Source organism: Rutidosis leptorrhynchoides, chromosome 2 (assembly GCF_046630445.1).
Source record: "Rutidosis leptorrhynchoides isolate AG116_Rl617_1_P2 chromosome 2, CSIRO_AGI_Rlap_v1, whole genome shotgun sequence".
Taxonomy (NCBI): Eukaryota; Viridiplantae; Streptophyta; class Magnoliopsida; order Asterales; family Asteraceae; genus Rutidosis; species Rutidosis leptorrhynchoides.
Genome location: NC_092334.1, coordinates 567,507,912 through 567,526,615, shown reverse-complemented (window position 1 = coordinate 567,526,615; position 18,704 = coordinate 567,507,912). Strand labels below are relative to the sequence as shown.

The following is an 18,704-nucleotide window of genomic DNA, read 5'->3' as shown; positions in this document are numbered from 1 at the left end:
CAATTGTGTCTGAAATCTTCTTCTTAATCTATCCACAAAGTCTTATAGTTTAATTCGTCCAATCCAGCTTCAATTTTGAAGTAAAAGATTAAATTTCTAAAGTTAAACAGATCGTGTATGATAAAATTCGACCTCGTTTTCGAGTTTTAAGTTAAATTAATAATTTATAGAGTTTCTAGGAACGGATTTGAACTTATTTCGTTTGGAAATCGTATCCTAAAGAGTTCAAGAATTTGAGTTCAAAGTTCGAGTTTAAATTTTTTTTTTTTACGAAAATAGTTGCTGCAACAATTTCTTTTCTGATTAATTTAACGTTATAAACACAAGTCGTTATAGTTAAAAATTCAAGTCTAAATTCGATTTATAAATTATGGTTATGATTTTGGGTATGATTTGATTGGGTATTATTTTGGTGGATTCGGGTCTGAGAAGAAGAAGTAGGAAGAAGAAGGGTAGCAGGAAAACTTAAATAAATACAAACGCGATCTAATAATCACAGAAATGATAATACGGAGTAATGGTTAGAGAGAGTTGACGGGTATCGAGAGGTCGCGGGTTCAATTCCTGTATGGGTGATACTTTTTTTTAAAGCATTCATTAAGGTAGTTTTAAAATTCTATTATTATTATTATTATTATTATTATTATTATTATTATTATTATTGTTATTATTATTATTGTTAATTATCAATTATTACTATATATAATTATTATTGTTACTATAAAATTTTTATTATTATTAAGTATTGTAATTATTACTATTATCATTATAATTAAAAATATTAACCATTATTATTATGATTAATATAATTATCATTATTATTATTCTTATAAGTGTTATTAATATATTTATTATTGTTAAGGTATATCATTTATGTATTATATATATTAATATGAATATATGTATTAATATTATCATTTATGTGGGTATCATTAATAGTATTGTTATTATTAAAAATTTACATAATTGTTACCAAAAGTATCATTATTTTATTTATCATAGTTTTCATAAAAACTATTATTAATACTATCATTATTATTAATAGTAGTATTAAAATTATTATTTTATTATTATATTTATTCTAAGTATTATTATAACTATTAGTCTGTAAACAAAATATTGTTTATATAAAAGATATATAATACAAAACTTAATTATATTAGTATTGTTATATACAAAATAACATATACAAATTATTAATATAAAAATTACACCACTAACAATAATATATAAATTTTGTTCGATTTTCATTACATGTATTAACATACATAATTGGATATAGGTTCGTGAATCCGAGGCCAACCTTATACTTGTTAAATGGTGTTATATGTATTTTTACTACAAAATACAGTATGGTGAGTATATAGTCCCTTTTTAAACTTTAAATATTTTTGGGCTGAGAATACATGCGCTGTTTTTATAAATGATTTACGTTATGGACACAAGTGATTAAAAATGATATTCTGCGGATTGATGTGCTAGGTAATTTAGTTATATGTTATAATAGCATGTAAGCGCGAATCCTAAAGATAGATCTATCGGGTTTAACACCCCCATCCAGTAGGCTGCACTAGACATAAGAACTAGTGGGCGGATGTTTAGTACTTCGAGGATTATTTATACACTTGCGAGTGTACATATCCATCTTTGCGAAGATGACTTATTATATTATTGTTAAGGTTGGTTACTGAGGCCTCAACATAAGCAGAATGATTTTATACACTTGCGAGTGTATTATATTTTTATATATGAAATCTTGTGGTCCATAGTTATAACGCTGCTAGCAAATAAATCTATATCTCACCAACTTTATGTTGACTTTTTAAAGCATGTTATTCTCAGGTATAAATTAAGTCTTCCGCTGTGCAATAGCTCATATTAAGGACCTTACTTGGAGTCGATCATCGCGATGGAACCAACTGTTGAAGATTCCGTCTGGGAGGATTAGTCGCGGATGTTTCAGTTGGTATCAGAGCTGGTTTAATGCCGTTTATGAGCGGGTTAATCATAGAGGGGGTTCTCACAGTGTTACCTGTGACGAAGCATTGGCTCTTGCCCCTCGCGGTCCCTATTAGGGTTGGCTGTACTGCTGAGAGGCGGGCTGTAAAATCAGTGTCTGAGATACGCTCAGTGGTCACTAAGGCAGTTAGCTGAGACGGCACTGGGTGGGACGTTGTCCCCATCTGTCTTTCAGTTGGTATCAGAGCGTTGGTCTTACTGAACCAGGCCTTGCATTAGTGTGTCTGACTAGTAGATGTTAGGATACATTAGTGAGTCTGGACTTTGACCGTGTCTACATGTCAAAAAGTTTTGCTTATCATTTCTAGTCGGAAACCATCTGCTTATCATCCTTAGGGAATTGCCTGCTTATCATTCATAAGTCTAGACACGTCTTACTGCACTTACTGCATCGATAGTGTATAGACAAAATTCATATCTTAGCACATCTGTAGACTTGCCTGACATATGCCGTAAATTTCTCTGTAGTTTACAAACTCTTTAGTATTATATACATAGATATTCTATGAAGTTAGAATATCAACCTATATTCGAAAATTATTTCACATCGAAGATCCATTCCATTCATCGATTTTCTCTTGGCAATGAACCTAAAAGCACTTACCGGCGAACCTATTCGAGAAACCATTTACCCTCTCATTTCTAGAGTATTCCGTTACGATTATATATCATCCTATATTTCGAATCTTACTCACCCGCTCGTTTCAATCGTCAATCATCCCGACATAATATAGGAAGTTAACGAACTACGTGATCGAGTAATGGCTTTGGAGAATCTGGTGTGGAGACACCAGCAGCAGCACCAGCCGCATAATCCGTACCACCAACATCAACGCCGACAATACTCTTATCACCCCAACCACAATCACGTCATAAATCTCAACGTTACGATCTGTACCTCGGATATCAACATCATATGCCTCAAAATCATCATCTGTACTTCAAGTATAATCTTCGTTCTATATATCGTTCTACATCGATTACCTTCGCTTTACGTAACGTTCTACCTCATATATCTTCGTTCGACATGGTGATTATGAAATCTTTAATGTTTTAGAGATCATGTAATCCAGTATTAACGATAAAACAAATGAGTTTAATATCTTATTGACTCATTAAATCCAAGATTACATCCGAAGAAAATATATATGCAAGTATATTTTCATAAAGATTGTAATTAAAAATTCTTTTGTACAAACTATTAATGATGAAAATATTTTAACGGGTGGGTAGTACCCGAGGAATATTTAGAATTCACATTAATAAGTTACACTATACATTCTCCGAAAGCTGATTCAACGGTCATTTGCTATCCTACTTACAACCATTGATATACGTATCCGTTTACCATAAAATAACCATTTCTGTTCAAATTTCATATTTGGATTTTGATTTATCAGAATCCAACAAGTGGCATAACGAAGAAAACATTGGACAAAATAAAAAGTGTTAGAAACAAACGAATTAACTAATTGAAATTTTGATAGGATTCCACGCTAACTGTTCCAGCTAACTGTTCCTGGCTAACATTTAATTTATCGCAATTTACATTCTCGCAATTTTATTTATTGTTATTTAATTTATGCACTTTACATACCGTCGGGACACATGTACAACAATACGTCGGATTAATTCTGAGACAACACGTTGTATAATGGGTCATGATATATATTTATTTATTTTACGCACTTTAAATTAACGGGACACGTATATAAGGTTTCGACCTATCATATCGACCCATCTATATATATATTTCGGAACGACCATAGACACTCTATAGTTGACTATACAGGGTTGAGGTGGATTCCAATATATATATATACTTTGAGTTGTGATCGACACTGAGACCGGTACACGGGTCACGATACGTATTAATTATGTATATTAAATTATATATGAATATATTGAACTGTTGAACTATTGGACCATTGGACAATCGGACTAATAGACTGCTAACTACGGACAATTAAAATGAATTAAAATATTGATTATAACATATGAAACTAAACAGTTCTTCAAGTTTGCCACTTGATTTCATCTTAAACTTCATTGGTACCTCGACAATTACAAATCCGCGTTCAAACCTATCATTATTCTTGAAAACACCTCGATCGAGAAGTTGAACCAGTCGCACCTCGCCTATGGAAGAAAGATTCATGCATACAGTTATACATCCGAAAAACTTTCGAAACTATATATAGTTAAAACCTATCCGCGTCGAATTCCTTATCATTCATTAGCAAAAACAACCATACGATTTCTTTTCAAGTAACCAATTTTGTCACAGCTCCACTTTAACTTCTCAGCAAGACTACTCTCATTACAACCTCGATATATACACGTTGTTCTTCCGTCATCGTTACCAGAGAACCTTTTATATCCCACGACATCATCAGCAGGTATATCAGCAGCTCATTATCTCTTCGGCGGAATCCGCAATTAGTATTTTGAAAATCTAGTAGCATTTCTTCAGTTATACCTATAACGTTTATCCCTAAGAAATTCATACTCCGAATATGAAGTTTCTGAAAAACACCCTGAACTATGAAGTAGTTCTTAAAATACTGATGAAGCAGCAAAAACCGTAAATGACTTTAACAGTCAAAAGTTTAACGATAAAGTACAGTATGTTGGTAAAGCTCAGAAAAAGAGAAGGTTGGGAACTGGAAAATGAATTGAGCAAAGTATGAAGGAGGCTGTGGACAAATCACAAAGAATAAGTTTGACTTCAAAGAATCCAAACGTTTCAGTGTCTGCTGAACCCGTTAGAAAGAACCTTACTCCTTATTCTAAACCTTTCCAGATGATATTCTTCATCATCATCTTATCTTAGATATTATAAGATATCTTCATATCTTCCGTTATACATGTTCTTCAAATTTCTAGAGACATTTTCACAACTATTCTTATCTGAGGTCATGTATCTCTCTGTGATATCTGCGTTACAACATAAAAGAAACGGTGTCAGTTTCTAAATTCGGAACCCTTCGAGTTTAAAATATGAATGCATTGAAGTAGTGTTGGGAACTGATACATGAATTAGTATAATATAATGAAACTTGATCAACTTCATTATATTACAGTAAGTCATGTTAAGGTTCTAATGAAATGTGATGATTCGCAGTACCATCAACACATGCCATGTTACACGGCTCTTACATTCTATCCAATCTTTAAATCTAACAAGAAAATATTCTATTGATGATTCGGTCTTTTCCAAGATATTCTGGTAATTTGACAAATCAAAATAGTGTCATTACCCTTTCTTTCTAAGAGCATTAATTATGTTCAATTCAAATCGCATACCTATGAACTCCGGACCATTGATTGCTTGACTTAAAGAAGGGAAGAAGAAACGAAGGGACAAATTCCCAAAATAGAAATTGGAATATAGATCGCAGCAAAAAGGAGAGAGTATTAACTATGGATGACAATGATTATAGAAAACGGAAACAAGAACATCGAAGTATAAGGGGTAGATTTATAGTAAAATATTTGACGAAGAAATCGAAACAGATTACCACATTAAATCAAAGGAGATCCTGTTTTCTAAATCGCCGAAGAACCAAATCTTATTACGTAAGATTTTCTTTAATTCCATAAATTCCGGAAAATCAATTCTAATCACGTCATTGATTAAAAACAATTCCATATTTACTCATTTCACTCTTTTGTGATAACTTCACTCGTGCGCTTCACTTGATCGAATTATTTTATCTATATCTTTCAATACTGATAAAACTCCATTAATACCTCATACTTGTCATGAAAACATTCCTATTGTTTCTATGACAACCTCTACCAAATTTCGGGGACGAAATTTATTTAACGGGTGGGTACTGTAACGACCCGGAAATTTCCGACCAAATTTAAACCTTAACCTTTATATGTTTCCGACACGATAAGCAAAATCTGTAAAATTGGGTCTAGAAAGTTTGAAATCTATATTTAGGATAATCAGTTACTCTTTGACCATGACTGACGATTCACGAACAAGTAGTTGTAAATAGTTATGTGAACATATGTGTTTAAATAATAATTGGTAATATAATTTGAAATATTATATATGTTGTAATACAGATAAGATTTATAAATATTAAATATTCAATATATCACATACGTTATAATATGTACGGTATATATATAAAAAAAAAATTTATTTTATTTGCAAGTTGAAATAAAAAAAAAATTTCTATATTAATATTATTATTTACTTTCAATATTAATATTAACATGTGAATTATTGATATTATTATTTTAAAGACACAACATATAAATATGAAATTTAATATGTGAGAATTGTTATAACATTCTTATTGTTAATTATAATTAGTATTAATTTTTGTATTATAATAAATATTAATATTAACAGTTTTATTATCATTGAATATAACAAAAATGTATTAAAACTAATATCGTTATCATTAATAACATTGGATTATTATAATTATAAATGTGTAATTAGTATTATTATATGAAAGATATTACAATTATTATTATTATTGTAATTGTAATCATTATTAATTGGTATTATTATATAAAATTATTACTAACATGATTCTTATTAATTTTATCATTTTAATTAATTTTGCTAGTATTATTGTTGTATTATTAGTATTTTTATTATTATTAATAGAATTATATTTATTAATATATTTATAGTAATTAATATATATAAATTTGTATAAAATATAAATAACAGATAGGGTACGCGTTTTTTTTATTAAATATCAACATCTGTTATTTTATCTTCTTCTGCTTCCTTCTGTTGAACTCGTGATTCCTTTTCGGATTTTTTTTTTACGCATCACTTTCTATCACAACTGAAAACAGGAAATCGTGGATTATATATTGGTTACTGCAAGAATTAATTTAAAGAAAAACCAAAAAGACAGGAAACAAAGAACTCTGGTCCAGTACTCTGTACGTATATTATTTTATTTTTTTTGGAACTTCGAATTCAAATAAAATTTCAGATGTGTAAAAGCAATTGTGTCTGAAATCTTCTTCTTAATCTATCCACAAAGTCTTATAGTTTAATTCGTCCAATCCAGCTTCAATTTCGAAGTAAAAGATTAAATTTCTAAAGTTAAACAGATCGTGTATGATAAAATTCGACCTCGTTTTCGAGTTTTAAGTTAAATTAATAATTTATAGAGTTTCTAGGAACGGATTTGAACTTATTTCGTTTGGAAATCGTATCCTAAAGAGTTCAAGAATTTGAGTTCAAAGTTCGAGTTTAAATTTTTTTTTTTACGAAAATAGTTGCTGCAACAATTTCTTTTCTGATTAATTTAACGTTATAAACACAAGTCGTTATAGTTAAAAATTCAAGTCTAAATTCGATTTATAAATTATGGTTATGATTTTGGGTATGATTTGATTGGGTATTATTTTGGTGGATTCGGGTCTGAGAAGAAGAAGTAGGAAGAAGAAGGGTAGCAGGAAAACTTAAATAAATACAAACGCGATCTAATAATCACAGAAATGATAATACGGAGTAATGGTTAGAGAGAGTTGACGGGTATCGAGAGGTCGCGGGTTCAATTCCTGTATGGGTGATACTTTTTTTTAAAGCATTCATTAAGGTAGTTTTAAAATTCTATTATTATTATTATTATTATTATTATTATTATTATTATTATTATTATTATTATTGTTATTATTATTATTGTTAATTATCAATTATTACTATATATAATTATTATTGTTACTATAAAATTTTTATTATTATTAAGTATTGTAATTATTACTATTATCATTATAATTAAAAATATTAACCATTATTATTATGATTAATATAATTATCATTATTATTATTCTTATAAGTGTTATTAATATATTTATTATTGTTAAGGTATATCATTTATGTATTATATATATTAATATGAATATATGTATTAATATTATCATTTATGTGGGTATCATTAATAGTATTGTTATTATTAAAAATTTACATAATTGTTACCAAAAGTATCATTATTTTATTTATCATAGTTTTCATAAAAACTATTATTAATACTATCATTATTATTAATAGTAGTATTAAAATTATTATTTTATTATTATATTTATTCTAAGTATTATTATAACTATTAGTCTGTAAACAAAATATTGTTTATATAAAAGATATATAATACAAAACTTAATTATATTAGTATTGTTATATACAAAATAACATATACAAATTATTAATATAAAAATTACACCACTAACAATAATATATAAATTTTGTTCGATTTTCATTACATGTATTAACATACATAATTGGATATAGGTTCGTGAATCCGAGGCCAACCTTATACTTGTTAAATGGTGTTATATGTATTTTTACTACAAAATACAGTATGGTGAGTATATAGTCCCTTTTTAAACTTTAAATATTTTTGGGCTGAGAATACATGCGCTGTTTTTATAAATGATTTACGTTATGGACACAAGTGATTAAAAATGATATTCTGCGGATTGATGTGCTAGGTAATTTAGTTATATGTTATAATAGCATGTAAGCGCGAATCCTAAAGATAGATCTATCGGGTTTAACACCCCCATCCAGTAGGCTGCACTAGACATAAGAACTAGTGGGCGGATGTTTAGTACTTCGAGGATTATTTATACACTTGCGAGTGTACATATCCATCTTTGCGAAGATGACTTATTATATTATTGTTAAGGTTGGTTACTGAGGCCTCAACATAAGCAGAATGATTTTATACACTTGCGAGTGTATTATATTTTTATATATGAAATCTTGTGGTCCATAGTTATAACGCTGCTAGCAAATAAATCTATATCTCACCAACTTTATGTTGACTTTTTAAAGCATGTTATTCTCAGGTATAAATTAAGTCTTCCGCTGTGCAATAGCTCATATTAAGGACCTTACTTGGAGTCGATCATCGCGATGGAACCAACTGTTGAAGATTCCGTCTGGGAGGATTAGTCGCGGATGTTTCACAATCCACGACCCAGTGTATACGTATCTCAGTATTGATCACAACTCAAACTATATATATTTTGGAATCAACCTCAACCCTGTATAGCTAACTCCAACATTCACATATAGAGTGTCTATGGTTGTTCCGAAATATATATAGATGTGTCGACATGATAGGTCGAAACATTGTATACGTGTCTATGGTATCTCAAGATTACATAATATACAATACAAGTTGATTAAGTTATGGTTGGAATAGATTTGTTACCAATTTTCACGTAGCTAAAATGAGAAAAATTATCCAATCTTGTTTTACCCATAACTTCTTCATTTTAAATCCGTTTTGAGTGAATCAAATTGATATGGTTTCATATTGAACTATATTTTATGAATCTAAACAGAAAAAGTATAGGTTTATAGTCGGAAAAATAAGTTACAAGTCGTTTTTGTAAAGGTAGTCATTTCAGTCTAAAGAACGACGTCTAGATGACCATTTTAGAAAACATACTTCCACTTTGAGTTTAACCATAATTTTTGGATATAGTTTCATGTTCATAATAAAAATCATTTTCTCAGAATAACAACTTTTAAATCAAAGTTTATCATAGTTTTTAATTAACTAACCCAAAACAGCCCGCGGTGTTACTACGACGGCGTAAATCCGGTTTTACGGTCTTTTTCGTGTTTCCAGGTTTTAAATCATTAAGTTAGCATATCATATAGATATAGAACATGTGTTTAGTTAATTTTAAAAGTCAAGTTAGAAGGATTAACTTTTGTTTGCGAACAATTTTAGAATTAACTAAACTATGTTCTAGTGATTACGAGTTTAAACCTTCGAATAAGATAGTTTTATATATATGAATCGAATGATGTTATGAACATCATTACTACCTCAAGTTTAGTAGGTAAACCTACTGGAAGTGACAAGAAATGATCTAGCTTCAAAGGATCTTGGATGGCTTGAAAGTTCTTGAAGTAGGATCATGACACAAAAACAAGTTCAAGTAAGATTTTTACTCGAATTAAGATAGTTTATAGTTATAGAAATTGAATCAAAGTTTGAATATGAATATTATCTTGAATAAGAAAGATAACCTACTGTATATAATAAAGGTTTCTTGATCTTAGATGATTACTTGGAATGGATTAGAAAGCTTGGAAGTAAATTAGTAAACTTGAAGGGATTTTTGAAGTGTTCTTGAAGTGTTCTTCCTATGATGATTATAGCTTGATTCTTGAAGTGATTTTTGATGAAGATGATGATTAACTACTGGAAAAATACGTTCATAATAGTGTGGGTGTGTTGAGAGAGAATTAGAAAGAGAATTGGAATTGAAATGGAGTGAATGATGAGTGGTAATTGGTGAGTGGTGAGTGGGGTTAAAAGGAGTTCTAGTTAGTTGACTAGCTCATGGTAGAAGTTAAAATTGATTAGTCATACATGACATAATCAAGAGTGGAATCCCATGCTAGTTCCTATTGGTATATACCCATAGTAAGTACGTTTTGAAGCTGTGTATAATACGGGTAAAAATACGACTAGAATTCTTGATGAAAGAAAAGAATGGGAAAGTAACTGTAACCATTTTCGTTAAGTATGAGTGTTTTGATATATGTCTTGAAGTCTTCCAAAATTATTTTAATACATATAAATACACTACATGTATATACATTTTAACTGAGTCGTTAAGTCATCGTTAGTCGTTACATGTAAGTGTTGTTTTGAAACCTTTAAGTTAACGATCTCAATTAATGTTGTTAACCCATTGTTTATTATATCTAATGAGATGTTAAATTATTATATTATCATGATATTATGATATATTAATATATCTTAATATGATATATATACATTTAAATGTCGTTACAACGATAATCGTTACATATATGTCTCGTTTCAAAATCCTTAAGTTAGTAGTCTTGTTTATATGTATATAACTCATTGTTAATATAATTATGGAGATACTTACTTATCATAATCTCATGTTAACCATATGTATATCCATATATATATCGTCATGTCGTTTTTACAAGTTTTAACGTTCGTGAATCGCCGGTCAACTTGGGTCGTCAATTGTCTATATGAAACATATTTCAATTAATCAAGTCTTAACAAGTTTGATTGCTTAACATGTTGAAAACATTTAATCATGTAAATATCAATCTCAATTAATATATATAAACATGGAAAAGTTTGGGTCACTACATTCATGTCATGCTAAAGTGCTAAACAAAGATTCTATCTAATCTCATGTATTTTTAGCAGTTACTTACGTTGACACCAGTGCAATTTAAGCTCTAAAAAAGTTGTGTCAGGAATATAATTCAAAAGACATTCATGTATGCCCATTGGTTCTTGACCCAACTCGACCCATTTGACACGTACAAAAAATCTAACCATTTTGACCCATGACCCGTTTCAACCCAATCCCATAAGATCCCTGACTCAACCTGTCCCGTTGGTCAGATCTATCCATGTGTGTTTGTCCTGGCTATAAATGTCACAGTTCTCATCAGGCAATATCGAGATCGGGCGATCAGTGGTGTATATATTTTCATAATGTGTATTTTCATAAACGTGTGTGTGCTTCAATTTAGGTTCTAAGCGACATTCAAGTCGCCAATAAATCGACGTTTGTTATTGACTCGATTAAATTTGTCTGTACTATCTTTATATATTTAAAGAAGATAATCGGTGTAATTATCAAAAAAATAAGGATGATTGATTTAGTTTACTCTCAATTTCAAGAATTATCAGTGTAATTTAAACAAGTTTTTATATTTATTTATATATATATAAGTTCTTAATTAGGAAAAAAAATCTTGCGCGAAATTTTAAGTAAACCTGCGGTTAGGTACTTAGGTTGCTAAGAGTATTTGAATGTCCATATCATCAAGTGATAGAAAAAAAGGCCGTCAGGAATTTAACTTTACGCGAGGGAGTATACGAGAGTCTAGCTCGAAGGTAGGTTGACCTCCAATTCTTGCTGTTAAACTAAAACGATGAATCGAAGAAATCATGTTGCTTCTGCTGCTGTTAACGCTTTCATCAACTTCAAAGGTGATCTTTCTTCTACTCACAATTTCTCTAAAACCCCCCTTTTCATATTCCTTTCAATTTCAATTAGGTCTTCGATTTGATCCTCCTCATAATACATTTTTAGCAGCGTCCATCCACTCCAAATCTTCCTCGATTCAGAATGATTATGTTTGTGATAATCGCTCTCTATCTAGGTATCAAAAAGTTAAAAATTTGAATGATGCTTACAATCTGTTTGATAAAATGACTCAGAGAAGACCACTGCCAAATGTGGTCCAATTCAATCAGTTGTTGACTGCTGTCACCAGAATGAAACATTATTCTTCTTCACTTGATCTTTTCAAACACATGTGTTCAATTGGTGTTCCTATTAGTAAATACACTATTAATATTTCTATCAAGTGTTGTTGCCACTTGCACCGTACCAATGACGGTTTTGCACTTCTAGGTATTTGCTTCAGACAAGCCATTATAGCAGATGTGTGCACTTATAGTACACTCTTAAATGGACTTGTTATAGAAGATAGGATTCTTGAAGCTGAGATATTCTTCAAAAAGATTATCAAACTCAATCTATGTGAACCTGATGTAGTTATGTATAGCACAATGATTAAGGAACTTTGTAAGATCGGAAACAATGTTACTGCTATTGCTTTGTTTAGGCTAATGAATGAAAGAGGTCATAAAGCTAATGTTGTTGCATATAACACCATCATTGACAGTCTCTGCAAAGACAAAATGATTGATGATGCTTTTGATCTTTTCAAAGAGATGGTGTTTCGCAAAGGGATTCTACCAGATGTCATCACATACACCTCTTTGATTCATGGTCTTTGTAACCTAGGTCGTTGGGATGATGTTTGTAATATACTAAAAGAAATGGAGGATGAAAGAATCTCTTTAAATGTGCAAACCTACAATGTATTAGTGGATGCATTTTGCAAAGATGGTAAAGTAGATGAAGCACAAGCTGTGATCAACATCATGTATGAGAGAGGAAAGATTCCTGACGTAGTAACATACAGTTCACTTATTGACGGTTATTGTTTACGAGGTGAAATGAGTAAAGCAAAAACAAATTTTGATTCAATGACACTTAAACGACTGGTCCCTAATGTTGTCACTTACAGTAGCTTAATAAATGGGTATTGTAAAAATATGATGATAGACAAGGCCGTGGATCTGTTTTGTGAAATGAAAAGAATAGGGTTGAAACGTGATAAAGTCACTTACAATTGCATGATACAAGGATTGTTTAGCGCTGGACGTTGTGCGACAGCTCGCAAACTCTTTGATGAGATGCTTGCACAAGGTCAACTTCCCGATGAATTAACTTATGGAATAATCTTAAAGGGTCTTTGCAGCAACAATCTGGTAAAAGATGCATTCTCTTTGTTCAAGTTAATGGGCAATAGCAAGCTCAATTCGGATATTGTTGTGTATAACATCGTGATTGATGGTGCAAGCAAATGTGATAAGTTTGATATCACAAGGGTTCTCTTTGAGGACCTAAATAATAAAGGCTTGAAACCTGATGTTCAAACATATAATGTGATAATTAGTTCTCTTTGTAAGGAGGGTCTACCAAGTGATGCAAAGAAGTTGTTTCTAGAAATGAGTGAGAGTGGTTGTCCGTCGGATGATGTTACTTACAACGTTCTTCTGCAAGGATATCTAAAAAATAAATACTATGACGATGTAGAGATGCTTTTACGTGAAATGGAAAAATGAAGTTACTCACTTGATGTAACGACCTTGACACTGTTAGTTAATGAGATAGCAAGCGGTTCATTGAAGAATACGCTCAATGGGTTGATAGGTAGGCTAGTACCGAAATACTTGATGGAAACTTACGGATAACCTCATTAGGAGCGTATGGTCATGGAAATGGTTGGAAACGGTCATGGACATGGGTGGAAACAGTCATTGGATAACCTCGCTTAGTTCACAAAGTATTTTTACATTTGTCGTGGTTGAATGAGGTGTTGCTAACCATCTTATTTGTATGTATGTTATTGCTACAATGTTGTAAGTTCTCAAGAAGCAAAGTTTTATGAATTATGAAAATAATGTTAAATTTAACTATGGTGGACATGGATTATTAGCCAAGTAAATGTTGTAAGCTATCAAAAAGTCAAGTTATATAATTTTGCGAGGGTGTTAGTTATTGTAGAAACAAATGTTGTTTGTTTTGTAGTTTTAGATGAAGTTAAATAAAGCTAGAGTATCTATGGGCTAAGATGTCATTTTGAGTTATCTGTAAAAAACATTATCTAAGAAGACACAGTTTTTGAGTTTGTATATTTTCATAGTATATATATATTCATTTAGAGATTTATAATCAAATGTTGGTTCTTGATTTTTTTTATTTTTTTATTTTTAAAACGCGATTTTCACTAGATGTCTAATATTAGTTGTAAATAACAAATACAAGTGAATGGTTGGTTGGCTGGTTATGCGCTTTTCTTTTTTAAATTTAAAAATCGATTCATTTAAATAATACTGAGTAAATAAGTAATGTCGTACTTAAAAGACCAAAACATCAATGGATGGATGTTTAGACACCTTACATGTGTACTGGATAGTCGTGGGTTCGAGTCATGGGGGCTGTTTTTCAAAAAAAATTTCCTTTACAATAAGCAATAAGTTCTTACGTAGTCAACCGCACTTTGACCGCAACGAAGTGCGGTTAACCCAAAAACTTGTTTATTTCAATACCAATAAACTGTTAACAGGGCAACCCCAAGTTTTAATTTTTGACCCAAACTGACCCGCCTCAACCCACCACTCTGTTAACAGGGTAACCCCATGTCGTGATTATTAATTTTATGTCTATAAGTTTATTATTATCTTATAGGCTAGGCTCTCATTAGGTATATGATGAGATTCTTTTAGTATTGCGCTTGCGCTTATTGAACTCTATATCCATAAAAATTAGGTTTATTAGATCAGTTGGGTTGAATATCTGATGAAGGGTTATTTATTTTATGGTAGTTCCTTTACATATGTAAGTAGTGTGAATCTCAATCTACACATAAAACAATCAGAGGAAAACTCGCTCTGTAATGATAGGATGTAACCTAAGAATTTAAACAATGAAGCACTTGTAGGGTTTCTCAGAAACTTATTATAAAAGGTAATGTATTTATTATGATTACAAAATAATCCAATTTTTTAAAAGCAAGTGACTTGGGAGGGTTGTGTATATAAAACTACACTTCGGGAGACATTCTCCACGTTTAGACGTTCCCTTTTTAGGTAAATTGATTGGCCCAAACAGACCCATTCGTTAGTATTTTGGTCAGATTTACCTACTCGTAATTTGCATGTCTGGTTTATTGTAAAAGAATTTGCAAATTTTAAGTTTTTTTATTTATTTATCTGAATGTTAAAGTTAATAGTGCAGGAATATGGAAAATAATTTTTTTTCTGGACTATAGTTTTTAACTTGATGGACATTTCAGTTTGTTGCGAAGTAAAATTTAACTTGAGCAAATTATTTCTTAGTACAAGGGTTAGTAAAGAGTTAAGTAAAAATATGTTGCTAAAGTAACATACCATATGAATATTTTTCGGAGAATCTCGTTAGATACTCCAGACTATTCAAACTTCTGTAGGTTGCAGTTTACTTTTGTAGACGAGACTCGATGCATATTCTCACTAAAAAAACTGTTGATCTTGTTACATCTTGACTTGTTGTACAGGTACATATGCTCCTTTGCTATCATATTGACTGGATAATTTTTCGAACCTTGGATTTCTTGTTTTAAGGTAAAGATCATAAGAATCGTGGATTTTGACTTTTGAGGTCAATCCTGCTATTTTTCCTAATTCATAACTACATGAGCGTTCCTATAATTTTACGTTAAACAACTCATGCATTCATTGATAACCCTTAAGATTGAAATATTTTGTATCTTTATCAGGCTCCAAAATTAGTCAGTTTGACCTAAAGTCAAACCACAAATGGAGTCAGAGGTATAAACTTGTTTAGAAATGATATAATCCATGTTACAGCTTCACCATTTTCAATATATTATCTATCTTATTTGTGAGATTTAAAAATGCTTTGATTACTTTTGGTTAATGACCTTGTGTCTATTCAGCACCAGATATTTGACCAGCAACTCTGCAAGTCAAACATCTTTGTGAAACAGTCAAACAGATTTCCAAATTCGGATTCAATAATGATTTTGTAACAATTCAACACTTCCATTATTTCACCAATATAGGTTTTATGACATTTTCACTAATTAATTTAATGTCTTTTGTTAAGTATAACCCATTCTCCCATTGTAGATTTCAAGGTCATCATTAACTTTGAAGTGGAACCTTAGTTTATTTGACTTAAAAAGTCAACCAAAGCTTTCACTTTACCTCTTAAACCTATCACTTGTGCTTTTTGGAAGGCTAGAACTTTGTCTTTTGATGGGAGATCGTTTTTGGAAGCTTGACACTTTACTACTCTTCTATTTTCTGTGTACTGTCGTGTGTGATAAAGATTAGAGCATGTCACCTTAATATTTTTTTGGTGTGACTTTGGGGAGGTATCCAAAATGGGTTAGGTGAAATGGGGTGGGGTTCTCTCATCATAGGAGAGTGGGGTTTAAATATCGTTTCTTTGAAAGTATAAAATTGCGCTTTAACAGGAAAATGGTGGTGGCGATTTGAAAAGAAATCAAGTGTTTTATTCATCAAAGTAATAAAAAGCATTTGTGGGTGAGACAATGTCTTACAGTTGGAACATCGGGGGCTGAGGCCTACTTGGAGTAGGATAATGAGCGTTGGGATATTCATAGATTATAAAGGTGGTGGCTTAACAGTTAACTTAAATCCTGTTACATAATTCTTGATGCTTCATTTTCGTTTCTTTCACAAACAGTTAACAGTTAATTCCTGTTAATGTAACTTCAGACAGCAGATATGTTTGAGAATGCTCTGAATTATTTTTATGTTTGCAATCTGCATTGTGTTTTATTTTTTGTTTACTTCTGCAGTGTGCTCTTTCTGTTATTGTAATATCTGATGTAATTGGGCTGGTCAGTATATATATTTTCTTATGTGTTCAAGTTACTGTCAATAATCAAGATTAAATGAACCATATGCCCTAAAACTCAGTTGTTAAATGTGCTTTTTGATTTGAACTATTGAAAATAATTAGTTCTTGATTCCATATTCAGTTCCTAATTCCTGATTGTGTTTTTGTTAAAGGTGGACTATGATGAGGCGATATTTTTGTAGCGGCTAGATAATTAAGATCATAAAAAGATTATTTTTCTTTGGTTGGGGTAAGTTCTTTAAGAGGCTAATTATCAATAGTTATAGGACATTAGCATACCTTGTGTATACTGTTTGTGCATACCAAGTTTTGAATAAATTTGTGTGCATCATGTTGAGAAAAGCGACACCGAATTATAGCAAACCGCTAGTAACACTCGAAATAATGACAATAAAGGAACACCAAAATTTAACGTGGAAAACTCCAATAGGGTAAAAACCACGGGCAAGGAAAAAAACGTTTCACTAATAAGAATAATAGGAATTACACTTCTCTCTAATTACAAGGATAAGTACAAATCTTTTATATCTCTTGTAATTAGGAGACTAAACTCACAAACTCTCTATTTAACTCTTTTAGTATATAGAGCCAAAAGAACGTGCTGAACTTTTACTTCAGAGTCTACCTGATTCATATGATCAACTCATTATTAACTTAACCAATAATGTTCTCTCGGAGTATCTAGTCTATGATGAAGTTGCGGCTGCTATTCTAGAAAAAGAAAATCGGCGCAATAACAAGGAGGACAAACAGGCCGGTTCACGACAAGTGGAGGCCTTATTGGTGTCAGGAGGGAGATCAACGGAACGTGGCCCAAGTGGGAGTCACAATCACGGTAAACCCAAGTCTAAAAAGAAAAAGACCTATACATGCTACAATTGTGGCAAGAAAGGTCACCTGAAGAAGGATTGTCGAAGTTTAAATAACTCAAATCCTCAAGGAAATATTGCAAGCACTTCAGATGATGGGACTGCTTTGGTTAGTGAGGCAATGGTAGCAAATGAAGGCAGAAAGACATTTGTTGATGTCTGGTTATTTGACTCGGGAGCTACTTTTCACATGACCCCTAGAAGAGAATGGTTCAAACAATATGAACGTATCTCAGGAGGATCTGTATACAGTTGTAATGATCATAAACTAAAGATCATTGGAATTGGAGATATCATTTTGAAGATGCATGATGGTACAGTTCGTACTATTCAAGGTGTGCGACACGTGGAGGGTTTGAAGAAGAACTTATTGTCTTTAGGACAATTGGATGATCTTGGTTGTAAGATGGTGATACATGAGAAGATCATGATAATTAAGAAAGGCGCGGTTGTACTTATGAAAGGAGAAAAGGTGGGTGCTAATTTATACATTCTGAAAGGCGAGACGGTACAGGAATCGGAAGCATCTGTTGCTTCGAATAGTTCAAGTGATAAAGTTGTTATGACATGGCATCAAAAGCTTGGACACATGTCTGAACAAGGTATGAAGATTCTTGTGGAAAGAAATCTTATTCCTTGTCTTTGTTCACTACCTTTCTGTGAGCATTGTGTAATCAGCAAGCAGCATCGCCTGAAGTTTAACACATCAAATTCTATGTAACAACCCAAACCAACCCACGACTAAACCACGTGAAAATACGGAGTAAAAAAAAATTT

The 18,704-nt window shown here is 31.3% G+C and overlaps 1 pseudogene; it reads left to right on the top strand.

Moving 5' to 3' along the window:
• The first annotated feature begins 11,962 nt into the window (after positions 1 to 11,962).
• Positions 11,963 to 13,859, top strand: LOC139889778 (uncharacterized; annotated as a pseudogene).
• The last annotated feature ends 4,845 nt before the right edge of the window (positions 13,860 to 18,704 follow it).